The 27,446-nt window shown below is 45.6% G+C and overlaps 1 long non-coding RNA gene across 1 annotated transcript in view; it reads right to left on the bottom strand.

The window, feature by feature from the left end:
- Positions 1–27,446, bottom strand: part of LOC309439606 — a 40,300-nt gene that overhangs the window by 9,336 nt on the left and 3,518 nt on the right. Inside the window, exons 2-3 of the long non-coding RNA XR_014184040.1 lie at positions 25,243–25,864; positions 13,365–13,465 (exon numbers count right to left, since the gene is read on the bottom strand). This is a non-coding gene — a long non-coding RNA (uncharacterized lncRNA). The remainder of the gene's footprint in view (positions 1–13,364; positions 13,466–25,242; positions 25,865–27,446) is intronic.

The raw sequence follows: 27,446 nt of genomic DNA on the forward strand, positions 1-27,446 counted from the left end.
AAATGGCACAGTGACTTCATTGGCACAGTGACTTCATTGGTACAATGACTTCAGAAGGAATATTAACAATAACAGAAAAAATCCTAAAGGAAACATTTGATTTTCATGTGCCATAAAAGATGCATTTTTGAGGGGAATAAGAAGAAAGAGCAACAGAAAATATAGCATGGATCCAGACTTGCTTCGAAAACAAGTGTTTTTTTGTGTGGTTTGTTTGTTTGTTTTGGTTTTTTGTTTGTTTGTTTATTTTGTTTTGTTTTGTTTTTCTTGACAGGACACGAAATTATTATTATCCTGCCATGAAGTGTTTGTGGAGTATTGGTGATCACGAATGAATCATTGGGACCAGCCTATGAGGCACAGGATGAGATGGGACCTCTTGGGTTGAAGAGTCCAGTTCCCTGGTAACATACATAGTCATGTTATTTAAATCCATTCAGAAAATGATCAGCTCTGTCTGAATATATATTAATGTCTCACACAGCACTTATTTCTTTGGAAAGCTGTTCTAGATCCTCCCACTTCTGAACATGAGAAATATTCTCCTTTATAATCTCACTTCATTTGTCAACAGGTTATGACCATCTGTGCTTGTACCAGGGTCTCTTCTAGTTTAAACACTGCTTCTCCTTGCCTCCTGTTCACTCCACTGATGTTTTTTTAAAGATCTATGGAAGCCAAATTTCTCACACTCTTTTTTTTCACAAGGTGCCTGAAATAAAATCAGCAAAGCAAGAAAGTCAGTGTAACATAAAATTAAATCAGATTAATGCTGTTCTATTGCCATTATTAAACGAATGACCAAAAACCTCTACATCTGAACAGTCTTGAATTTTAAGGCAAACTGGATCTAGCTCTGAAATCATTGCCTGGCCTTTCCTGCCTAATAACCTCACATCTTGATGAAACTCCTGTGTGCCAGAAACCCAGAAATAACCAAAAATGGTGTCCTGCATGAAACATGAGATGCAGTGGGATTTGGGGAGATATTAACACTACAGTTACACTAGCACTTTAAGTTGCCTGAAGCCAAGTCTACCATGAAAAATGTTGAACTCTTTTCCAACCTCGGCTGTAAGTTCCCACCTTCCACCCGCTCCTTGGACCAGCATGGACATTTGTGTAGTGAATCAGTGTGGGAGACTGATCCATGGTAAAATGAGCAACATTGGTGCAGGTTAGTTGGGGAGAAATAGATGATCTGATCTATCTTCTGATCTATCTCACATGCTTCTTTTAGGGTGGGATGAACCATATTTTCTGAAGTTCATTAGCTAGGAAGTGGCCCAAGGATGGTTCAAATATCCACTTCTTAGACCTCTCATCTGGGGATTTGGACACCCTGCCACATCTCTGGGATCTTGTTGGGGTCTAGGTGACGTTGCTTTGTGGTTTGTCTCCAAGCTGAAGTCACCTACTGAATGAGCCCTGAGCCATGCAGAAGTCTGCCACTAGTGTTAATGCCACTTCCATGATCTAAACAACACAAAGAAAACAATACCAAATATGTACTGAAATGAGCTATTGCAGAAGATGCATAATTTAGCAATGGGAACCGCAGGGAGTTCCTGTCAACTGTCTCCAACACCTCTGTAAATCAGGCACCATGTGCCCCATAAGTGAGGCACATCAACTCAGCTGTCATTTCTGAATGAGTTGGCCTACAGCCCAACATCTACACATTTTGGATTGACTGATCCAGCCAAAATCATGTAGCAAATCAGGGACTGGCACCATAAATGTATATTCATGGTACATGACAACAGCAAAGAGAACAGAGCAGAGTAGTAAGAAACAAAAGAGTTTCACGGAGCAAGATAACACGGCCAGGAGCTGTCTAACAAACAGAGCATGACATGTAGTTATTACAGTTGGAGATATTCCTTGTGCTAGTGAGTTTTCTCACCATCTGGGAGAGCTTTGAGAGAGAGCAGGAAGAGGATTGATGGATGTTGCATGGGGGAGTGTTGCATAAAAGAGCGTTCGACATCTTGAGCAAGCCAAGTGAACAAAGGACACAGTCAAAAGGGAGACAGAGGGGAGTGAAAGGGAAGAGAGGTTGTGTGGGAGACGGGGAGAGAGGTCCAGTTTCAGCATGAAAGAGGTCCCTCAACCCATGGCACTCTGCGTGGCTCTATGTGTGGGAGGCAATGAGACCCTTCACAGCTCCTTGCACTTCCATGAAGACGACGATGCTGCAAAGTTTTGAGCTGCCACCGTAAAACATCCATCTGCACCAGTTCTCGTTGCATCCCCACTGTTTTTCACACAGATGTGTCCATGGGGAAGGGTGCACAAGACCTGCTCTGTTAGAATGAGACCTGTTGAGGTGCCTCTACTAGTGGATGTGACCATCATTTCAGTGGAGCAAGATAAAAGCTTAGAGTCTTTAGAATGGAATAGAATGGAATGGAATGGAATGGAATGGAATGGAATGGAATAGAATAGAATAGAATAGAATAGAATAGAATAGAATAGAATAGAATAGAATAGAATAGAATAGAATAGAATAGAATAGAATAGAATAGAATAGAATAGAACAGAACAGAACAGAATAATTTCAGTTGGAAGGTACCTGCCATGAAAATCTAGCCCCATTGCCTGACCAGTTCAGGGCTGGCCAAAACTCATATTATGTTGTTAAGAGCATTGTCCAAATATCTCTTAAACACTGACAGTCTTGGGGCATCGGGGCATCGACTGCCTCTCTAAGAAGCTTGTTCCGGTGTTTGACCACCCTCTTGGTAAAGAAATTCTTCCTAAAGTCCAGTCTAAACCTCCCCTGGTGCAGCTTTGAACCATTCCCATGCGTCCTATCACTGGATATGAGGAAGGAGAGATCAGCATTTTGAGAGAGAGGTTCAACTCATCACTGGTAAATGGTCTCTTTGCTGGGACAGACTGTGCAGCTGCCAGGAATAGCCGTAAGTAAGTTTATAAACAACATAGTGGTCATAGTTTGGTTGGATGATCTGACATGATCTGACTGCCAGGGGAAGAGAGAAAGGTTCACTTCGAGAGCTCAACTAATGGCTGAACTGTTTCTCCTACTCTGAAATAAAGGGAAATGCTAACCCTGAATTTTACCTTTATTTTATCTCTTTGAAGTATTACAGTGCCCCAACACAATCATTTTCATATAATCTCTTTCAGGCAATCCCGGCCTTCTGCAAACACCTTTCACAGCTGCTGCCTTCTTCTGCCTTTCTCCCTTTGCGACCATTTCTTTCTATTAATCGCTTTTCTCTCTGCTATTGTGTCCCTCACCATCCTTTGGGCCGTACACACCACCTCCCATCACTGTGCTGCCAAATCCAACAGGACCAGCACAGATCCCAGGCTGAGAAGAAGACTAATGCTTTGTCTGCGATATTGGTCCATAGCACAGTGAATCCTGATAGATGCAACAATTCAACAGGATGGTTCTCAAACTTCTTGGATACTTGGGCCAAAACATTTCTTATGGGCTATCAGTGTGAACCATCAAACTCTGAACTGAAGTAATTCTTCAATGCAATTTCACAGACCAGGTTTTATGGCCTTATAAACCTGAGTTTGGGAACAACCATTCTGTGATTTAATCATGACATTCATCCCCCAGACAACTTTGTTGCCTTCTACAAAAACTCTCCCCAGTTCTGCAGAAAGAAGTATTTTGCATATTAGGCTCTGACTATAATATAATAGGGTTTCATTGAGGTACTGCAAATTACTACAACATAAACATGGATTGATAGAAAAAGGAAATGTTCACCTTAAGGCCTATAAGGTTGTGATGTTTGTTCCATCATTCTCACAGCTACAAAGGAACTACTCTGATTAGGTTGTCTTTCACCCTCCCATTGTCCTTTCTTTGTACCAATGTACCTAAAATGAGTGGTGAGGAACCTGTAGGATCCTTGGAGATGATGGGAGCTGGGCTGATGATTCCAGTTTCAGGTGGGTCAGTGTGATGGTGGATGTTAAAGATAACAGACCAGCATACCAGGCAACTGCTGCAAGACTGCACAGTGGGGTGAATATTTCAATATTTCCTGATTTCTAACTGCTGATCTAGATGTTACAAGCGACAACTACCTGAAAGGAGGTTGTAGCATGGAGATTGTTGGTCTCTTCTTCCAAGGAACAAGTAATAGGACAAGAGCAAATGGCCTCAAGTTGCACCAGGAGAGGTTTAGATTGGATATTAGGAAATTTTTTTTCCCAGAAAGGGTTGTCAGGTATTGGAACAGGCTGCCCAGGGCAGTGATGGAGTCACCATCCCTGGAGGAGTTTAAAAAACATGTAGACGAGGTTCATAGGGACACGGTTTATTGACAGTGTTGGGTTAATGTTTCGACTCAATGATCTTGAGGGCCTCTTACGACAAAAACGATTCTATGATTCTGTGACTGTTTTCAGAAAGACACCTGCAGTCAACAGTGACTGTGGCCTGATCCCGTGCTGCAGATCTGAATCTCTTAGCTGACCATCTTAAACAGCTCTTTGTTTCCAGGGATGCCTGGTAGGCTGAGTATTTTCATGGCCCTGTGTGTGTACACCCATGCACAAGTGTGCATGCATGTGCAAATATGCATGACTCACAGTTGTGAAAAGGATAAGGAGAAAACTCAGATCTCAGAATCCAAATACTGTCCCAGGTTGGCCAGAGATGAACCATCCCTGGAGACATCCCAGGCCAGGCTGGACGGGGCTCTGAGCAACCTGAGCTGGTGAAGATGTCCCTGCTCATGGCAGGGGTGGCACTGGATGAGCCTGAAAGGTCCCTTCAAACCCAAACTACTCTATGATTCAATGATCCAACCAGAATAACTCATGTTGCTGTCAATATGGTCCTTTCCATCACATACTCTCAAAGCATTTTAAAGATGATCATTAATATCTTCAAACCCTTCTAAAATTATAGCTTCAAAAGAGCTGAACTGAGCCCAGCCTAACTCTGAGAGACTTTGTTAGAAAAAACAACACCTTTGTCTCTCCTGCCAGATGCTTTCAAACTCTGCACTTGTATAATGCTCTACACTATCTATCTGTTGGCCAGTCATAGATAGAAAGATTTCACTCTGGTTTTGCACTGTGCAGTCCCAGAACTAATCCCCATGCCCTCTCTTCTCTGATTTATGGGAGCAGACCAGCCCTGCAACCTTCTCCTTTTAGCACTGCACCTGCACATCACAGCTCACAGCTTTAGGTGCTTTCCTGCAATAACTCATAAGATCTCTTTCCCAGGCAGCCACACCTTTCCGTTAGCAGATATTTCCCCTTCTGGTCCTTTGCTTTCCAGCTCATTTTTTGACTGTCCTCAGATGCTGAAATGATTGAAGTCCTGCGGTAACAGGCTGTGCCGTGTTTGTGGTGCGCTCAGCTGCCTAATGCAGCATCACATTTGGCTTTGCTGCTCTCGTTCCTATTGGAATCATAGAATCATTTTGGTTGGAAAATACCTTTAAGATCACAGATTCCAATCATTAACGCAACACTGCCAAGTCAACTGTTAAACCATGTCCCTAAGAACCTCATCTACGCAATTAGCTGCACTATTGCCATTAAGAAAACTAATCCCACAGCTGAATTGCAGGTAACTTCTTTTCCATCAGCAGCAGTTTTACTCTTCTTTAGCCTCTAGCCTGTTTTTGCCCGTATTTCTTTATGTTGGGGCATTTTTTGTGTCCCTGATCTGTGCTCAAGCCCCTGATTACATGCTTTTTGAATAACCTCAGAGAAGAAAGGAGACATATATATATCAAGTATACCAGGGCCCAGTATGGCTGGTGAATTATGCATCTGAGTTAAGAGCTTGGCTTCACAACTGCTACAAGAGTGCATGTCCCAGCATCTCCTTAACTGAAGCAGCCTATGAACCAGGGAGAATTTGGCTCTGAAATGCATACTATGGCATTTCAAAGCTGGTCTTATTCCCAGGTGGAGACTCTTATTTTCCTTTATATCTGAAAGCTGGAGCAGCAGGGATTCATTTGTACCTAAATATCTCAGACCTGGGAGAAGTATCTTGTATGAGGAATAGCTTTATTTTAGATCAGGAAAAAGAGCTAGGCATAGCTCTCCACCAGCTCCCATGCCACATCTTCTTATCAAGGTGGCCATTGAGAAAGGAGAGCTTCAAAGAAAATTGGCCATATCTAGCTAATGAGGATTTATCTCAAAGTTGTTATCTGAAGCAAGATTATAGAAGGCAAGAAATTCAACATACGGAAATAATAGTGGTTAAAAGCAGTTTTACAGCTAAAGCATGTTTTCTTCACGCAAGACAAACTGTGGAAGCACTGTTCAGAAACCCACCGAGCGATTAAAAAGGATCTGAAACAGTCAAAGTATCTCTGCATTGCAGTAATTGATTATTGATAACATATTTTATTGCATTCCAAACTTAATAATACACTGCTCACGTGTGACACAACTATATTTTTTTCTGCTCTGCGGGCGTCATAGTAAAATATGTTGTTTGAGAAAGGAACTTGGATGGCATAAATTCGTCACCTCTGAAATCAGATGTAGACATTAGGAGGCCTTAGTTGGCCTTCATCATGATGTAGGCTGGTGATTTTCTTCCAGGTGTGTCATCCAGGTCATCTAGGTATGTTTCCAGAAAGCAGTGGGCCAACCTTTAAGATGCCAATTAGTGGCACATTCATGCCCTCCTTAGGTAGCTTGTACCGATGGGAGTTATCCTCTCCCCTTGAGCTCTTTGAGGTTCTTAGGGCCAAGGTTTAGTGCCAGAGTTAGGTTATGGTTGGACTTGATGATCTTGATGCTCTCCACCAACCAAAATGATTCTATTATTCTACGATTCTGTGTTCCTATGCACTGAATTTTGAGTGTGGTCCATTGACATCAGAGGGTGTTCGGGCACTGGGAGGTGAAGTGTTGATGAAGCTCACTGGCATATGAAAAAGGCCACACACATACCCCACAAGCTCCCCAAGTGACAGCTATTGCCTCTCCCATCTTGAGTTTCATGTAGGGTTCAATCAGAAAGAGTTTTCATTCAATGCTGGTCTGCTAAATCAAAGGCCTTCATGCCTTTCTAGAGAAGTCCTTCTCAAGTTGCTGCTGTCCCCAAAAGCTCCACATCTCTAGGCACCATCTTGCTCTCCTCTTCTGAGTGAGACATGAGTGCAAATCTTCCCCTGGATGCTTTTGATCAGGTTTCACCCCAGCTGGAAGCTGGAATCATTCAGGCTGTGGCAGTGTAACTCCTTTATGGTCAGACTGGGCATTGTGGATTTACACCAAGCCGAGGTGGCTTAGCGCCCGTCCTTTGAATTCATGCTGCACCCTGGCTTTAGTCCCAGACTATGCTCTTCACATTGAGGATCACTTCAGATGGACGGTAGCAGCAGCAACACACTCTTTTCTTCTTGAACATTTAGAAGACATATATCCCAGCATCTCACCATTAAACTTGTTTGGCATCAGGTCAGATTGACACTTGTGGTCGGAGTGCACTGATGAAACCTCTGGAAAATCAGCTGTAATGATTCCTCCATCTGTCTCCCACAGGCTGCACCCCTGCAGATCCCACAGATCTCCTGTGAGGACAGGCTGAGAGTTGGGGGGTCCAGCCTGGAGAAGAGAAGCTCCAAGGAGATTTGCTGCAGCCTTTCTGTACTTAAAAGGGTCCATAAGAAATACGGGGACAGACTTTTTAGCAGGGCCTGTTGTGACAGGAAAAGGGTTGATCGTTTTAAACTAAAAGAGGGAAGATTCAGGCCAGACACGAGGAAGAAATGTTTTCCCATGAGGGTGGTGAGAGCCTGTCCCAGGTTGGCCAGAGAGGTTGTGGATGAACCCTCCCTGGAGACACCCCAGGCCAGGCTGGACGGGGCTCTGAGCAACCCGAGCTGGTGAAGATGTCCCTGCTCATGGCAGGGGTGGCACTGGATGAGCTGTGAAGGTCCCTTCCAACTCAAACTATTCTATGGTCCTGTGAAACAGACCCCGACTCAAGCCCTAAGATGAGGCAGACCATAGGGTTTATTCCTCTTCAAAACCCATCAAGGCCAGCCAGGGACTTTCCATTTAATCAGGCCCCTCTGCCTGATTCATTATAACCAATTCACTGCCTGTAAGGGCTGAGTAAACCAGTCCAAGGGAGCTGTATTCAGTTACTGTTTCTGCCACTTGCCTTCTCAGTAGGTTTCTGGCCTCTATTTCTCCTCTTAACTCTTATCTCTCTGGAGTGAAGAAGGATGCGGCTTATCTTTGTGGGACCAAAGTAACATCTGGTCTCTTCTCCCAGGCAGTCAGCAATAGGACAAGGGGGCATGGGCTTCAACTCTGACAGGGGAAATTTAGGCTGGATATTAGAAATAAATTCTGTGCAGAGAGAGTGGTCAGGCATTGGAATGGCTGCCCAGGGAGGTGGTGGACTCGCCGTCCATGGAGGTTTTTAAACTGAGATTGGATGTGCCATGATCTAGTAAACGGACTAGAGTTGGACCAAGGGTTGGACTCGATGATCTCTGAGGTCTTTTCCAACCCAATCGATTCTGTGATTCTGTGATTCTGTGATCAGCCTCTGCTGGGATACGTTTCAAAGCAAAATACATATAATTCAACTATTAGAAGCTCCCAGTTCTCCTTGGTTGTTCACAGTAAAATAGCTTCACCACTTCATTTGGGAAGAGGCAGGGTGGACACTCTGACTTACATAGTAAGTGACCATATAGCCTGGTTCTTCAATGGACATGCAAACAGGATGAACACATTTGATACTACCCTTGCATACTTTCCCAACCTCTGACCATTTTCTGCATAGAGCATTCCTTGGCTGAAGTGATCATAGTGATCTCCAATGGATGTCTCTTCCAAGGTCTCCTTCTCTCAAGCCCATAGTCATGTTTTGCCTCCATCACATCATCTGGCAAGACATTCCATGGGTTAACTGCTCACTTCAAGGTCTTCTGCTGGTCTCCTGCTGCTCTTGGGTCCACTCACAGCTGGTGAAACTCACTGGTGAAGTTGCTGTGTCAGCCTGTCCGGTGTTGTCGATTTTGAAATAATTACCCCAGGTAAGCACCTCTGCCAAGTGAGCATGCTGCGTGGAGTTCAAACTTGGCATATCTTAATATGCAACACTTGGGACTTCAAACACTTTTTTAAGTTGATGCCTCGCTCCCTTCCCCTGTAAAATATCAGCCAGGCCCATGGCTGAAGCCTGGTTTTGGCTTGAGGTGATGTAGATCATAGCCTGGAAGCTGAAAAGCACCTCAGAATAAAAGGCTCTCAGATTGTCTGCCAGTGCCTCATGCAATGAAATACAGTTCAGCTCATAAAACGTTAAAGGTATGTCAGTGCGAAAAGAAAGAGAGGAAAAAAAAAAGGAGAAAAGTTGGAAAAGTGGTTTTGATAGCAGCCAGGAAAATGTAACTCCTTATACTTAATCTTTTTTGCTCATTCTGAGCTTGAAGCTTTCTTTCTGTGGAGGAAAAAAAAAATGGGAAGAAGGGTTAAAATGGAGCAGGAGCAAGTAAGTGTCTGTTGGCTTTGTCTCAAGCAATCATACTCATCAAGTCCTGAAGTCCTTACAACTCTTCAACACCCTTCCCCACATGCTATCTCTGAAATTCCTTCACCTCTCCTCTTGCAGCAGCTGGGACAGCAGCTGCCTGCTGTGCTCAGCTGGCTCGCAGGTACGAGCATGTTTGCTCTGGGCTACAAAGCTGCAGGAGACTGTAGAAATTCTGAGTTTCATGGTACTTCTCCTCTTGGGGCACATTTCAAGGGACCCCGAACTTTGACTCAAGGGTTAAAGAGCAGGAGAGGTAAAGGTAAGGGAAAGATGGGTTTCCCAAATGAACATAGTCAAAGGATCGAGAGGGATCTGGAGCAGAAATAACCATGGCACGACCTTCTGCCTTGCTCCTCAGAACCCCAGGCAGAGTCAGGACACACTGAATTGTCTTCGACCCCTGAAATGGTCTCACATGGAGTTTCCAGGACCAATGCATCTCAGAGCTCCCCTCCTTTCCCCTGCCTTCCACATCATGCTCAATTCCAGCCCTTAGTGACATTCCATCAAGGGTGCATCCCCTATACCCTCAACCACTGCCCACCACCCAGCTCAGCCTGCAAGGGGCCAGCAAGGGCATTTTTCTTCCCTTCCTGCCACCTGAACACAAGGCACAGCTGCTTGGTATGAGACCAGCAACTCTTCTCCCAGCACTACATCCCCATCGTTTGCTCATTCTCTGAGGGCCTCTGCCTGGCTCTGCTCCACCAATGTTCTCTGTGTCATACAGAAACAATCAGCCGGCACCAGAGCATATGTCTATTGAGACCAGTGGGTCAAGAGTGCACCCCAGGAGAACGTGGTGTAAATAACTGACTCCATCTGCTTTGGGTCAGAACAGCTCCAACTCATCAGAGGGAACCAAATAGCCTCCACGGGTGGTGAAGGGGATTTTCTACGTCCATCCAGGGAGCTGGCACTGGAAGAAGCCAAACAGGCTCTCAGTGTTTACACTGTCAGGCTCTGAGGTATTCATCTTCATCTCGAAACACATTCCTCACAGAACACTTCTGTGCTTCAAGCTGTATCATCGGGAGAGCTAAGGAAATAAAGACTGGGAGGATGATGGGGAGCCGTCCTGCCTTGCATACAGCAGCAGCTGCTCCCATGCCTGGGATGTCTCCCAGGAGACAGCAGGACACTGCATGGTGCTGGTTGGTTTTCATCCTAACATGGGCATCTGAAATGAAGGATTATATCGCTGTCCACTGCCAGCCCACTGCTGTGTGGAGAAGGTGCAGGGAATCATAGAATCACAGAAACATAGAATCATAAAATCACAGAATAGTTTGGGTTGGAAGGGATCTTCAAAAGTCATCTAGTCCAACCCCCCTGCCATGAGCAGGGACATCTTCACAGATCAGGTTGCTCAGAGCCCCAGGGATGGGGCATCCACCACCTCTCTGGGCAACCTGTGCCAGTATTTTACCATCCTCATCATTAACAACTTCTTCTTCATGTGTCACCTGAATCTCTCCTCTTTTGTAGTTTAAAACCATTACTCCTTGTCCTGTTGCAACAAGCCCTGCTAAAAAGTCTGTCCCCATCTTTCTTATCAGCCCCTTTTAAGTACAAAAAGGCTGCAATAAAGTGTCCCCAGAGCTTCTCTTTTCCAGCTGAACACCCCAACTCTCTCAGCCTGTCCTCCAGCAGAGCTGTTCCAGCCTCGCATCATTTCTGTGGCTCCTCTGGCCCCTCTCCAGCAGGTCCATGTGTGTCCTGTGCTGAGGACCCAGAGCTGGACCAGCACTGCAGGGGGGTCTCACCAGAGTCGGGAGCAAAGGGGTTGTTGTAAACCCAAGCTGGAAATTTTCCTCCCTGGTTCCCCTCTTGCTTCTACCACTGGGTTTAAAATCTCAGATGAATAAAATGTCAGCAGAGAAAGGGACAATAGGCATTGCTGGGCTACAAGACATGTAGGTACCAGACAGATCAAAGCAGGACCATCCCCAGATTGTCACCACCTCTCCCCTCAAATATTAGGCACAGGCAAAGTCAGAGCTTTAAGAGCCCTTTGGGAATGTGGGTCCACCTCCTCACTCTTCCCACAGTTAATGGATCAAAATTTAGACCTTCAAATTGACTACAGCTTTGAAATCCAGGCTTGGTTTTGTCTCCTCAGTGTCCACACAAACATTTTCAAGAGGGACTTGGCATTTTGGATGCCACCACTTTTTTGAGGTTTGTCCAAGGAGCGATTCATGCAGGGTGTTGGGACAACGCTGAACTCAACCCACCCATCATGTCCCTATGGTTTGTCTCAAGCTGAGTCCCTCCTAAAATTAAGGTACCACAAAATAGAAGCAAATTATGTAAATTTGGCCACAGACAATTTATTCTCATGCAGTGTTTCTTTTGTGCCATGAACAGTATTTCTTTCAGCCTTCAGGCTAGCCAGACTCTGTTCTCAGCATTTTTACTTTTTTTTAAAAAAAACAAGTTTGTTGCTTTCATCATAGCCTCTGAGAGCTCTTTTTCCCTTGCAACAGTGGTGTTTACAGCTTCTTCTACCCAGAACCATCACATCATTTCAACTGCTGTCAGTGTGGTGAAGAAAACAAAACTTTGGTTATGCATAGGATAAAACACTAGTATGGAAAAATATGTGAGACTGCTGTCCATCCTAGGTCCTCTCCTCTTTTGAAGTTTAGATGGAGCCCTTGGGAGCTGATGGAGGAGCCAGTGGACCTACAGCCCTATGAACTGATGGGCAAGAGGGGAACAACAAGCATCTCCCAGACGTGGTCACGCATGGCACTCCTTTCCCCAAAAGAAAGGGACAAGGGACAGGGAAAAACATTTGCAAGCCTTGAGGGCAACTTAGGCCTCTTGTTGGTCCTTCACTTACAGAGAACTGAAGCTTGCCATCACTTACTCTTTATCTTTAGGTGATTGCCTCCTTGATCACCCAGTACTTTTCTACACTGTGCCAAAATCCTTGAAGCATCTGTTAATTTGAGCTGGATTTGCTGCCCTGAGTGATAGAGAAAGAGCTCAGGATGAACCTGAGAAGAAACTGCCAGGGCTAAATAAAGGGACTACTTCTTGCACGTCCCTTGGTGTGTCATTCAGCGAAGTGGATTTGGTAGCAGTGGTGGCAGCTGTAATTTACCATCTCAAAGAGAAAAGAAACATGTCCTTTTGAGTGTGATGTCAGGAAACCTTCTCCTCCCTCACCAGTTTAGCAGCAGCCCAAACTTCTGGGGCAGCTTTGAGTCCTGGTCTTGAGTTGTCCCACCTGGTAGACAGAAGAAGCTGAAATGCATGGAAGAGATGTCCAAGCTGCTCTGCTAAGGAATCATAGAATCATTTAGGTTGGAAAAGACCTTTAAGATAATCGAGTCCAACCATAAACCTAACACTGCCAAGTCCCACTAAACCATGTCCCTAAGTGCCACATCTACACATCTTTTAAACACCTCCAGGGATGGTGACTCAACTACATCCCTGGGCAGTCTGTTCCAATGCCTGACAACCCTTTCCATGAAGAAATTTTTCCTAATATCCAATCTATGACTTGATGCCTTTTCCTCTCATCCTATCACTTGTCACCCAAAAGAGATATGGTCATCTAGCAAAGGTCTACAAACTCACTCTGTGGATACTTGTTCTTCTGCATTGTCAAGTCAAAGTTTATTTTTCCTCACATTTGGGACTTCCATGGCCTCAACACAGATCATTTTGATACCAGTCCACATGATCCTTCTTTCTCTTCTGTAACCTTAGTGTCTTCTTAGCCAGGCTGTCCTTCACATACAGGAAATGCAAAAAGATACCAAAGGAGAACAGAGTAAGGCAGAACAAGATGAAATTTGAAGGCAGTTTTCTTTACATTTTGGTTCCTGTGGCTCCTGTCCTTGTGCCTCTTTTCTCATAGGCTCCTCCAAAATTTGAAGGCAACAAAACTGGGAACCTCACAAAGCCAGCTGTCACCTGGAAAAGAGGTTTTGAGAAGACACCACATATCAGGAAATTTTAAAGAAAATACAAGGAGGCAAGGAAGGCAATCCTGGATGGAGGGACAGAGCTTTAGGGAGTTTATGTTTCCTTCTTGTGTCTTTGGAAGAGTGTGAGCCAGAGGGAGATGGTGACACTGCTCTCCATCAGCTATCTAGAGTGCTGGGTGCCACCAGCCATCCCAGAGGGGGATGGAGAAGAAACAATATATGATGCAGATTTTACTGGCTTTACAACTCTGGCAGCAATCATGTTTCTTGGGGCTGCTCATTCAACACACAGCTCAAACACTAACTGATTCAGACCCATGAAGTCCACAAAGCTCAGACCTCCTACAGTCCTTGTCTCTGTCATGGTCAAACATTTAGCCTGGGCTGTCATCAGTAGTGTTGTCCCAAAACTCCCCATGGCTTTCAGATTTGGGAAGGGGTGCTTCATTCTTTCACCTTCTTCATTCCAGACTTTTGCCACTCAGACAAGGTCAGCAGGACCTGGTTGGGATGTGCCTACAAGGCTATACATGCAGATCTCAGAGATCGACTGCTTTGCAGTGTGCATGATGATGCATCTTGCACAGAGCTGAGGAGGAATGGGATTTCTATGTCACTTGGGAGCAAAGACTTGCATTTTGGCTTTTATGGAGCAATAACTGGGCAACACCCTGAGAAGTCCCCGATATATTACTGCCTGTTGAATTTCTCCTTTTGAAAGTGCAAGCAAACCATAAGTCAAGTTTTCATCTGGTTTACTCTCACGTCTGAAAAAATAAGCAGGACAGTACAACCCATGGAGGTGACAGCTCCTGAAATGCATAAATCTCCACCACATATTTTAGCGGGATATTGCTTCTGCTTCGTGACTTTGCCATTTTTTTGGTCCCCTCCCACCTGCCAGCTATAATATATATATTACCTCTTTATTATCCCGCTGCTGCTCTCCTGAGGCTCTGTAGCCTTTGAAAATTTTTTGATGGGGAATAAAGCTCTGGGAATTTGAGGGATGACCCTACACCTGGTCTGCAAACAGTTGGAGTGAGGAGCATCCCTGCCTCTCCCTTCTCCTCCCCTGGACAGCTTCTCTCTAACTCTCTCTGACAAAAACACATGGGGATGAGATGCGTTAGCCACAGATGCTCTGATCCCTCCTGTGCACTCAGCCAGGCTGTGTGCAGCCACCAGGATCCAAGCAGATCAACTTTACACAGGGCAGAGTAGGGATGACAAGCCCGTTTGACATGACTCACACTGGCAAAGGGGTTCTCAAGCATCACAGAGGTCCATAAATCACAGAATCACAGAATGGTTGGAGTTTGAAGGGACCCCTGGAGAACTTCTATTTCAACCCATCTGCTAAAGCAGGGTCACCAGAGCAGATCACACAGGAATGTGTCCAGGTGGGTTTGAATGTCTCCAGAGAAGGAGACTCCACAACCTCTCTGGGCAGCCTGGTCCAGGCTCTGAAACCTCAAAGGAAAAGTTTCTCCTTACATTCAGATGGAACCTTCTGCAATCCAGTCTGTGCCCGTTGTCCCTCATCCTGTTGCTGGGCATCACTGAGGAGTCTGATCCATCCTCCTGATGCCAACCCTTGAGATATATACAACTCAAGAGCCTCTTGGCTTTGGCCTGTGTTAAAAGAGTGATGGCCCATCACTCTTCTCCTGATGTCCAGTTGAGAAATGAGGATTATGTTTATCTCATTATCTGTTTTAAGAGAAATAGCAGAAGGTGATTTACCTCCTTAGAATGTTTTTGGTGCTAAGACAATCCCTTTGCCCGCAGTCTAGTTCCTGGCAAACACCGTCTCCAGATGACCTGAAGTGGACCTCCCTTTTGTCCAGTGTCCAGGACCAACCATTCTTTTATCACACATGGAAGAGAAGTGACATAAACTTCTCTGACTCTCCTGCATCATACATGGAGTTGTGAGCACAGCTGGAAATAATGCAGGCAAGTGGGTGATCCCACGAGAAGTTTCCATGGAACCCGTGGCATTAGAACCCTCCAGCCTTTGATGGTGATAAGATCCCTGAGCCCTCACAGCTTTCCTGGGAGCCTAATAAAATGGGAATGAAGTGGCAGCTCATACATGGAGAAGGAATTTAAGACATTAAGCCACAGGTGGATTAAGGTTAAAAGGGTCCTAGATCCACCCAAATGTGGCCCCACCAGAAAGAAAACTTCCCAGCCTCACAGGACTTTCTCCTTACCCTGATGAGAAATGGAATCATCAAAACTGTACTGCAAGGAGCTTAACGCATGAATGACAGGGAGAAATTATGGTCTTATCCAGAGAGTTGGTTTAGACTGTCTGATGGTCAGATCTGCCAGGTCTGCTCCAACCCCATGTCCCCTAGTGTCTAAAGCAGTAGTCTGCAGAGACCCTTTTGCACAGATGATCCTAAAAGGTGGTAAAGATGTGGCTGCTCACATCTGGGGGGAATAAAGTTAGTAAATTAGTAGGTCATGCCTCAAATAAAATGCTGTTGGTTTGTTGTTTTTTTTTTTTCTTCTTTCTCTTCCTCTTTCAATTGGGTCCTACACAGCCTGTGGTTACTCTCCAGGTACAACCTACTGGTTGATGCTTTCACAAAGCATCTTCTCCTCCCCCACCAGTGACTTCCAGTTGTTGTTCCAGGATATGGGCTCTATTCCTGGGAGCGCTGTGCCTTCAAGGTTATAGCTCTGGATGTGTTTGAGCAAGGGAGCACACAAATGACCCACACCTGCAGAAGAAGGACGAGATACAAGACACACTACTGGTCACCTGCAGACTTGTGATCCACGCACCATGGAGCCCTGGTTAAGCTCGGATCAAGCTTCTTTGCAGCTGTCAACTGCCTCTGTAATTGTCTATACCTACAGTTTTGTTCTGAATAGCCTGGTGTGCTGGGGAAATCCTGAGCTGCATCTGAGCATCCTGGACCAGGCTTGAGTCACGCCACAAATTCTGGTCCTGTTTGGTAGCTTAGCCATTTGGTTGCAGGCAGGTCATTAGTAAACTTTCTGGTGCACCATGTTGTAATGTAATCGCACTCTCTTCTCTTTTTTTGGTGTATGAGATTCCAGGGTTTTTCTCTTTTTCAGCCATGAAACTAATTTTCTGTGTTTAAAAAAAATGAATTAAAAAGACCCAACGGCTCCTTCTGGGGCAAGGGGTGCAGCTGGTAATGACTTACAGAGCTGTGAACCAGCAGCTCAGAACAATAGGTCCCAGGCAGAGGAGTTTAAAACAAATGAAGTCCAGCCTACAATAGCCCAGGGGCTTGGAAATAAATGATAGAGTCGATCTGAGAGAGAGATCTCAGGACAGAAAATTAACATCTGATGCTGGTTGTGCAAATTGTTCCTGGGGAGGAAAAACTTGCCACCCTTGCAAAACTGGGAGCTCTGGTGGTGGCACCTCCCAGGGGCTCATCTGTGGTCTGGGTGACCTGGGGTGAGGTTGTGTGCATGGGATGTAGTGATGCTCCTATGCCAGCTGCTACAGTCCCTGCAGCATCAGTTCCTGCATCTGTGGGGCTCTGGTGGTCTCTTGACCCTTAGAACCACATTAGAACCAAGAGGCATCACTGAATCTGGCCTCTCCCTCGTACATTTTGATATTCAGCCGCATTTCATGGCAGCATGTGGTTTTGTTCTTGACTGTTTATTATGGTGTCTTGTGTGCTCTGTTATGAAAATAAGCTGGGTCTACAGCTGGTAGATGTGGTCCCGCAATGCAAGAAAAACAGCGCCTTTTTATTTTTTTACTTATTTTTGAAAAGGAAGATCTGATTACTTTTAAACTTATTTTTATGTTATGCAATCTTCCCACTGGCATCGTTAAAGACGCAGCCTCGAGCAGCTTTTAGCTGTGTTTTAAACACAGTGTTTTCTTGGGATAGAGAAGATGAGCTGGTTCCATGAGAAACCCGAAGGACACATCAGCTCTAATGATATTAAAGGGGGAAAATATCAACGATAAAGAACAAGAATAACTTGCTCTTCACTAGCACCTTCCACCTAGAGATGACCCTGTTACGAACAGACCCAAAGCATCTGCAAAGTAGCCTCAATCCTTTGTCAAAACAAAGGGAGAAAAGTCAATATTGTTTAAATTTATTTATGCTACTATAGCTGCAAGTGGCAAAGGTCACACGGGCTTTGCAGGATCAAACCCAGAGAGGGTGCAGGACCCTGGAGCATTGGTCCATCGGTCCTTTGCATTTTGCCCTTTCAGTGCCCTGGTCTGTCTTGGTGGCTTTCATCTCATTCCACGAGGCCCTCAGACCTCAAGCTGTCACCGTAATATATATATTTTTTAAAATTTTTGTTTGTCACAGTATTTCTGTTCCAGCCCAAAAGTGCTGTGAATAGCGGGATGTGTTCAGTCTCAGCACTGGAAGGCATCGACGGGGGCCGGAGGGTCCTGCCTTCGCTAGATGTGGCTTCACGTCACGCCCTGAGAATATCCAGAAGAGCGACATTTCATCCACCAAAATAAAAGTAAAATTAATGACCCCCACTCACATTAATTTTGGAAAGAAATTCATGTGCACCCAAAGCCTCTGAGAACGCTCTGTTTTCCATCTAGCTCCTCATCCAGTCATAACTGACTAAACTACTTTATATGCCCTTGGATTCTGGCCCAGAAAATGTGTGGTTTCTTAAAATATATATGTATACACTACTTTAACACCAGCCAATACCTTCTGAAACGTAGGTGGCCAGAAAGGCATTGGCTGATCTTTTCCTATTACATATTTTAAAAATGAGTTGACATTCGTATATAAATTCTGCATAAGCTTCATGGAGTTTTAGTAGCAATATTGAAAGGGAATGTCAACAACCGCTTAGCTGCTAATATGGGCTGGAGATAATAACTAAGGTAGCTGGGCAAATTGTATTTCCAGGAAATTTTGTCAGTTATGCAAAAATGGAACAGCTTTGCAAAAAAATAATAATCTTGATTTCTTTTCATGAAAGAAGCAGGTACTGTGAGGTCGAAAGGAAATTTGAAAATGGATGTATAGGGCCCTAATTTACTTTAATATTTCCTGTGTAAAGTCTTAAAGTTAAAGATTGATTTTTCCAATAAACATTACAAGCATAATGACCTGGAGGTATGATCACAGATCACGTACCAGATGGAGAGCAATGGAAAAAGAGCTACTGCTGTTAGAGTATGTTTTGTCTTCTTCTTGTTTTTTCTTGGGGAAACCTGCAGTAGTTTGAAAGAAAAGGAGAAAAGGATCGGACTCTGAAGCGTGCAGTAAGAAAGACTCCACTTACAAATGTATGAGTAAAGATGGAATAATTTGGCCCAGAAACAAACTCTCTTAGGAAAGGATGCTGAAAGCACATATATCAAGTTTAATTGAAATTTCAAGGGGATTTCCAATACACAAATTGCATTTATAATTTAGCCCCAGCATCATAAATAGAGTAATCATAAAGTTTCAGTCAAAACTTTTATTTTCCCAACAAAAGGAAGTGCAGTTTTCACTGAAATTAAAACTTCTTTCTGAGTCCTGACTTCAGCACGATCCTGTGTTAAAACTGAGCAGGCACATTCCGACAATGTCCAAGGTCCATGTGTCTGCAGAACAGAATGCTTTGACTTTTTTTTTTTTTTGTTTTCTCCATTTTTCATAGGGCAAGTACTCTTTTCATACAAGGAAATATGAAAGACTCTAAAAAAGCTGGATTTCAAACGAAATTGAGTGGTTTTCTTGAACTCGGTCTTTTTTTGGTGGGTTAGATTTTTTTTTCCTGGTGCATCTGTGTGTTTGTTTGCATGTTCAGATTTCATGGAGTAGGAGATATCAAAATCAAAGACTCTCCTTCCAGAGCAGAAAAACAAGGTCTCACTCACTCCTAATTTCCACCCTGAACTCATTGATAAATGCATTAGACAGATGCTCTTCTCCGGCTGCCCTCTGCCTTTAGGATCAAGCAATTTGGGATGGAGCAACTAAACCAAGGGCAGAAAATGGGCAGGCAGCTGGGGCAAAGCCATCTCTCAACAGACCAGAGCCACCATTTTTAGAAGTTTTAGAATAGGATCATAGAATTATTTTGGTTGGAAAAATACCTTTATGATCATTGAGTCCAACTGTTAACCCAAGACTGACGAGTTCACCACTAAACCATGTCCCTAAGAACATCATCTACGCATCTTCTAAACAGCTCCAGGGATGGTGACTCAAATCCTTTGGTCACTACAGGGAACTGGGGGTCAGTGTCTGTCCCTGATTTTACTCTCTTCGCTAAAAGTGCTTGCAAATACATCCCCGTTTCTGTATTTATCTTATGGCCACTTCTGCCATAATGTCTCTTCCCTGTAGGAGTAATTACTTGTGCTCCTGGGTGCATGCAGCAGGATGCATGTCCTCTGAGCCCTCAGTCCCTTCACAGCTGCTGCCTGTGACTTTCACACCTTCTCTTTGGGGTTTGGAGAAGGATGACTTTGTCCCCAGACTCCTCCACCTTGGTGAGGAGACCTGATCATTTCCAGGACCAAAGAGCCCTCTGGAGAAGGTTGGTCCATCTGTATGTTGACTCTCGGTGCTTTTCCACCACATCATCAGCCATGCCAAGGACATTGAGCCACCCCGGGGATGCTGCACACATTGTCATCCTGCTAAGCAAAAAGGACCATCCATCCAGGACAATTCGTGGTGCATTTGACAGATGGTCCTCCCTAAAATGACTCAGGTGCATGCAGCCAAGACAGCTACAAAGCCACCTGCTTCTCCTGCCTGTTGCGTTCAGAGAGCTCCAAGGACATGTCTCTACATCTCTTCTGTCTTTTGTTGGGATAAGTGCATCCAACCGCCTCCCCCCACATGGAATAAAGATCAATGGCAGTTGTTGGATGACCAAAGAGTGTGAACCTCATCAAGAGAGGGAAGGGCGCAGAGGGAAAAGCAGTGAAAATGCCTATTGTTCCCAGCAAGCTTAGAGAATATTTAAATTGCAACAATGGAACCTGACTCCTTCTGAAAACCTCCAAAGCACTTAAAAATGGGAATCCAGTCTCTCGCCCCCTCTCCACCCCACATACTCTGAAGTGTATAACAATAGAAACTCTGTTCCTACGGGTTCCCCTACAAATGACCCCGGGAAAGCATCGACTGCTTCCTGTAGGCTCCTGCCATCATCCCTTCCCCAGTAATATCTGCATCTGCTTCCAGATCCGTAATCACTTTTCCTTAATTGGGCTGAGAAGTAGGACTTAACATGACTCCATTTAGATTTCGTCGCTTGGCAATAAGGAGATAGTTATTTCAAATTAGACACAAGGAACATGAGATTCTGATCTAAGGAAGAATCTAATATCTAATAATATATGCCTGGCTATAGGTGATAATTTAAGATGAGTTTACGGAGCCCTGTAATTACATTTTCTATGTGTGCTTTGTTGTGGTTACCAAGTAACTGTGAAGTCATTACATGAATATTTATGCTTGGCAGGTTAGACACTGCTGATACACAGGATTAGGATTGTTCTTTCTCCCTTGTAATGCTTTGTGCTGATTTCTGGGACTCATATTAGGATAAAAGCTCCTTACCAGCAGAAAAACAAACAAACAAACAAACAAACACCCACTAATGCCATGCTTCTTATCTGAGGCATCAATCTGCTTTTCACTGAAGCATAGCACTTGCATTTTAAGATACAAATCGGTCTTTGCTTCCTCCATGATAAATCCAGGATAGTTTAAGTCATGTTGGAAATCTCTGATCTTGCCTTTTGTAGAGGTTGTGTGACATGCTGTGTAGGACCATTTTTGCCAAACCTATAAAACTTTGGATGAATATGTTTAGCCTCCTCCCATTGAGGAATATAAATACAAAAAGGGTATGGATACAGGAGCAAGTCACCAAGGCAAGGGTGTGAAGTTGTGATGTGTCATACTGTCCACATCCATGCTCTTGCCCTGTGGTAAGCATGAGGTAATGGGAGGTGAAATCATGCCCCTTCATTTGAGAGGGTGGAGCTGGCTCACATTTGCCATGGTACAGGAGGGTGTGCAACATGCCACCCTGCAGACCAGCTCACATCCTCCTCAAATCCTTCGCAACTGCTCTGCAGGCCCCCAATCAGCATCAGTGTGGAGTCACATCCTTGGATAACTGCATGAATTTTGGGGTAACACAGAGCTTTGGGGTGTCCAGTTTGTTTGCTCCTCACCCTAGATGTGCTGACGGTACAGCAAGGACCATTTGGATAAGGCAGGTTTTGGAAGGCACTTCTTTCTCCCACCCAACTGAATGAACATCAGGTGGCAGCTGGGATGCAGATGATGTCCCAGGGCTGTCATCTCCCTCCCATCTATGCTCATCAGGCAGTGAGATCCAAACCAGCCATCTCACCCTCACACTTGGGAGTTTTCCTCCATAGAGCCCCTCTTTTGGGAACATGAGCCAGCTCCTCAAAAATTACCATCTGCCAAGCCACCCAGCTGTTGGTCTGCCCTATGCCTACCAGCTCCTTCACTTACTTGGTAGCTACTAACAGCCAAAGACAGCAGGAGATGACAGGCAGAAAGGACCTGTAGCACTAGGACAAGGGGTGATGGTTTTAAACTAAAAGATGGTAGGCTGAGACGACATATAAGGAAGACATTTTTTACAATGCAGGTGATGAAACACCGGCACAGGTTGCCCAGAGAGGTGGTGGATGTCCCATCCCTGGAGACATCCCAGGCCAGGCTGGGTAACCTGATCTGGTTGTAGATCAGGTTATGGCAGGGGAGTTGGGCTATATGAGCTTTAAGATCCTTTCCAACCCAACCTAAACCTGCTGGAAGGCCAGGCCCAAAGAGCTGTGGTGCATAGAGTCAAATCCAGTTGGTGGCCAGTCATGAGTGGTGTTCCCCAAGGCTCAGTGCTGGGGCCAGTTCCGTTTAATATCTTTATCAAGGATCTGGACAAGGGGGTAGACTGCACCCTCAGTAAGGTTGTAGACAACACCAAGTTGGGTGAGAGTGTTGATCTGCTAGAGGGTAGGAAGGCCATACAGAGGGATCTGGACTGGCTGGATTGATAGGCCAATTGAAATTCAATCGATTGACCACATGAGGTTCACCAAGGCCAAGTGCTGGGTCCCGCACTGGGGTCACAGCAACCCCAGGCAGCGCTACAGGCTTGGGGAAGAGCGGCTGGAAAGTGCCCGGCAGAAAAGGAGCTGGGGGTGTTGGTGACAGCAGCTGAACATGAGCCAGCGTGTGCCCAGGTGGCCAAGAGGCCACCAGCATCCTGGCTGGTGCCAGCACTGGTGTGGCCAGCAGGCCCAGGGCAGTGACCGTCCCTGTGCTGGGACCTGGGGAGGCCAAACCGCCAATCCTGGGGGCAGTTTTGGGCCCCTCAAGACAAGAAAGGCCTTGAGGTGCTGGAGCGAGTTGAGAGAAGGGAACGGAGCTGGGGAAGGGGCTGGAGCACAAGTGTGATGGGAGCGGCTGAGGGACCTGGGGGGTTCAGCTGGAGAACAGGAGCTGAGGGGAGACCTTCTGATCTCTGAACTGCCTGAAAGGAGCTTGGAGCCAGGGGGGTCGGGCTCTGCTCCCAGGAACAAGCGCCAGGAGCAGAGGAAACGGCCTCAAGTTGCTCCAGGGGAGGTTGAGGTTGGATCTTGGGAACAATTTCTTCCCCAAAGGGCTGTTGGGCATTGGAACAGGCTGCCCAGGGTAGTGCTGGAGTCACCATCCCTGGAGGGGTTGGACAGATGCAGAGATGAGGTTCTTAGGGACATGGGTTAGTGGTGGATTTGGCAGTGTTAGGTTAACAGTTAGACTCTATATTAAAGGTCTTTTCCAGCCTACACGATTCTATGATTCTACAACTCTACAGAAGCAACCTACCTGCAAAACTCCAGTTGATAATGAAGAACTGGCCTTTTGCTTTTGCTTCTGATGGCTACGTCTATAAGGGTCGATGCAGTAATGTATATGTCTAAAGAGGCCTAAAATGTGGCAGCCCCTTTCAAACTGACTAGGGAAAGGGCTTGGTTGTAGAAGAGTCTTTGCTTTCTGCAGACAAGGGAAAGTTGAAGAGAGCAACGCAGGAAGGGAATCATCAGGTTAAGTGTTTGTGGTATAAATAGCTCATCCACCCACTAATCAGGTCACCTCTCTGGCGTAAGTGTTGCCCAAATTGAGGTCAGTGAGAATTACTATTAGTCATGGACCTGATTTTCTTCTCAGCATCGTTTCACTGAATCTGATCAAGACGCCTTAAGTCAGGAAGAACAACCCAACCGTGTTCCTAGGTCAGGAGAGAAGGAATGATGATGAAAACAAGACAGAGCAGCAATTACTTTCACACCTAACACTGTCATGGCAGAACCCATGAAGATATTACACGGGGCGTCATGCACTTTGACGTTGTTATGATAACCCAGGCTTAATCACTCCAAGCTTAGGCAGGGATTTGGTGGCTAGTGATTTCAGAAATGACTATTTTTCTGCCAGCGTTTGCGAGCAGGCTGTCGTATGAACATGAAAAGGGTCTGCTTGCAAAACGTGGACCTGCAAAATGAGCAATGGGGCTGAACGCTTGAGATCTGATTTATTTCCGAGGGCTCTGCGTGGAGCTTTCAGAGTGTGGAAACTTGCACCAAAGAAAGAGGAAATTATTTGAAGGGAGTCTGCTTTTAAGTAGAAAAGAAATAATTTGCTGAATGTTTTAGATACTGTTGATGTTCTCAAATATAAGGCATGAAAAGAACTATTTCTAGCAGAAAGGCTGTGAGCTTGAGCCATCTCTTTGATCTGTATCTGCACACAGTGGGGTGAGGTCCATGAATTACAAAGAAACGTAATGCGCTGTCATTCTTAAATAAAAACACACTAGCTAATTAAATTGAGGCCCGGTGACCAAGCGACTGGTCTGCAAGTTTGGAAATCTCTATCCTTTGCAGCTTGGGGTAAGTCATTTAACCTCTGTGTTTCCCAGTCCCCTCCCCATAGCCTCCCTGTCTACCAGTGAAAAATTAAGTATGATTTACACAGAGCTGTATGAACGGATTTTCCCCATCCTTCAGGATTTGGACCCTGACATTAATCAGACCTGCAGCCCTTGACAGAGCATATGGTTGGCCTCCACATGTCTTCATTCAGCCAGGCTGCTGTCTGGGCTGCTGCGTCTCTGCTGGTCATCACAGATTCAAAGGTTTGGAGACCCAAACGTTGTAGGATGTGGGTCAAGAAGGGAGCACGGTCCCACGAGACCGTGGGAAACACTTAATCTCTCATTCTTCAACTCCTACACTCTGTCAGGCCAGCCAGAACTTCCCCAAATGGTGTCTTGACTTGGCCAGGATCTTCATATAAGAAATATTTATACCAATGAGCATTAGCCTAACTCATCCTGGATGTATCAGATTGACAAGACATGAATATCTGGCCATCTGATGGCCAGCAATCCTCTGGAAGCCACAGCTCTAGGTGGGCTGTTGAATGTCTGGAAATCCAGCAGATCATTTATAAAAGTGGTAGATCATCATTAAAAAACAGGAAGACCAGTATCTTGCTCTGAAATCAGCAAACTACCTCAGCAAGCAACAGAATAAGAGATTATCCCCCAAGCAGTAAAATGATATATTACCAGTGAGACAAGAGATACCAAGTAAAACAAACAGAGCAGTAGATTAAGTTAAAAGTGGTAGTTGGCCGTGCAGTTCAGGAAGGGAGATTGTCAACTGCTGCTTTTTGCCATCATAGCGGTATCAACCTGCTTGGTAAAAGGTGAGTATGCACCAAAACTCACCCATTTTCCAGGCATTGGAAATGCTTTTTTCACCTGTGGAAAGGTTTCCCTGTTGGATGGAGAACTGGAGTTTCATAATGAAAGCAGCTGCCTTCAAGCTCTGGTCATTTCTGGAGGTCAAGGTCAGATTTCAATGTCAGCCCAAGAGACATCTATAAAATGTTCTCAGTCCACGTTCAAATCATAGGTTTTCAGGGGCTGATACTTCTCTCTTTCGTTTCCAGTAGCATCTGGGAAGGCCAAGACACCGAAGTGATAAATATTTTTCAATCATATGATGTCAGATCAGTCTGTAGGAGATCTGGGGTCAGCAAGGAGGACCTGACCCTCTTATTGAGCAATCACAGCACAAGAACCCCAGGCCTGGATTCATCACCTCTAAACCAGATGAGACTTCCTTGCTTAGGTCTGTGGCTGCTCCAGCATCTCTCTGTGGTCACTGGAGAAACCTTCATTGAGTGATTTAGACTTCACTGCAGACATATATATTTTTCCATGGGTTAAGGAGAAGCGTCAGCACAGCTACTGTTCAAAATTAGGTACCTCAATTAGGCTGGATGCTCCTCTGTGTCAGTGAGTAAGGATTGCCAATCTCCAACGTGCTCCTTAGTCTCACCGGGGCCTTGGGGAAAGTGCGATGTCAAATGCTCTTTAGAAATAAATGGAACAGGAGTACCATAGAAAACTTGATTGCTCAGGAGTCTGGGATAACTAATTACAATTTCCTGAGTTACAATCTGGGCTAATGCCTCTTGTCACATCACTGGGCACCCCTGAGGAGAGCCCATCTCTGTCTCCTCAGCACCATCCCAACAGGGACTTGCAGAGACCGATAAAATCTGACTTTTCCTTCTCTCCCACTGTACCCACCCAGCTCTCAGCCTCTCATCACATGCCCTGACCTCCAGCCTCAACCCAGATTTGCTTCTTCACCTGCATCCCCTGCCAGCCCCAGCTGTATGCAGCTGCATCACCCACTTAGGAAGGATCTCATGAGGAGCAGCTGAGGGACCTGGGGGGTTCAGCTGGAGAACAGGAGCTGAGGGGAGACCTTCTGATCTCTGAACTGCCTGAAAGGAGCTTGGAGCCAGGGGGGGTCGGGCTCTGCTCCCAAAGAACAAGTGCCAGGAGCAGAGGAAACGGCCTCAAGTTTCGCCAGGAGAGGCTGAGGTTGGATGTTGGGAACAATTTCTTCCCCAAAGGGCTGTGGGGCATTGGAACAGGCTGCCCAGGACAGTGGTGGAGTCACCATCCCTGGAGGGGTTGAACAGACGTGTAGATGAGGTTTTTACTGACATGGGCTAGTGCCAATGTTGGGTTAACAGTTGGACTTGATGATCTGGAGGGGCTTTTCCAGCCAAAATGATTCTATGATTTTATGATCTGCTTCTGTGTCAGGGCAGCTGGAGACTTGGGCAACGTGGTTCCCCTCAGGCCATCCCAGCAGTTCTGACACCTGCTATGTGACATCCAGGTGCTTGGGGTCTCCAGTACTGAACATGCAATCATGATGCTGGGCAGTATCTGGACAAGTGTGCTTCTCCTGGGCACATTTGATGTCATAGAATCATAGAATAATTTGGGTTGAAGGAACCTTCAAAGCTCCCCCAGTGCCACCCCTGCCATGAGCAGGGACATCTTCCCCAGCTCAGGTTGCTCGGAGCCCCGTCCAGCCTGGCCTGGGATGTCTCCAGGGATGGTTCATCCACCACCTCTCTGGCCAACCTGGGACAGGCTCTCACCATCCTCAAGGGAAAACATTTCTTCCTCACATTTGGCCTGAATTTCCCCTCCTTTCATTTAAAACCATCACCTCTTGTCCTGTCACAACAGGCCCTGCTCAAAAGTCTGTCCCCATCTTTCCTACAGGCCCCTTTTCAGTCCAGAAAGGCCGCACTAAGGTCTCCCTGGAGCTTCTCTTCTCCAGCTGAACACCCCAGCTCTCTCAGCCTGTCCTCCCAGCAGAGCTGTTCCAGCCTCGCATCATTTCTGTGGCTCCTCTGGCCCTTTTCCACCTGGTCCTCCTCCCTGGCACCACCCCATGGCAGAGATTTGTGGATTGACCTGGTGACCATTTCTTCTACAAAAGCTGCACCAACCCTCTCCACATCCCACTGAAATCACAAGTGTGAAGACAACTCTCTCAGTAATTTTGAACCCTGAGACATCAGCAGGGCCCAGTCCAGGTTTCTTCTCTCCATCCA

This window comes from Streptopelia decaocto, assembly GCF_964273445.1.
Source record: "Streptopelia decaocto genome assembly, chromosome: 1".
Taxonomy (NCBI): Eukaryota; Metazoa; Chordata; class Aves; order Columbiformes; family Columbidae; genus Streptopelia; species Streptopelia decaocto.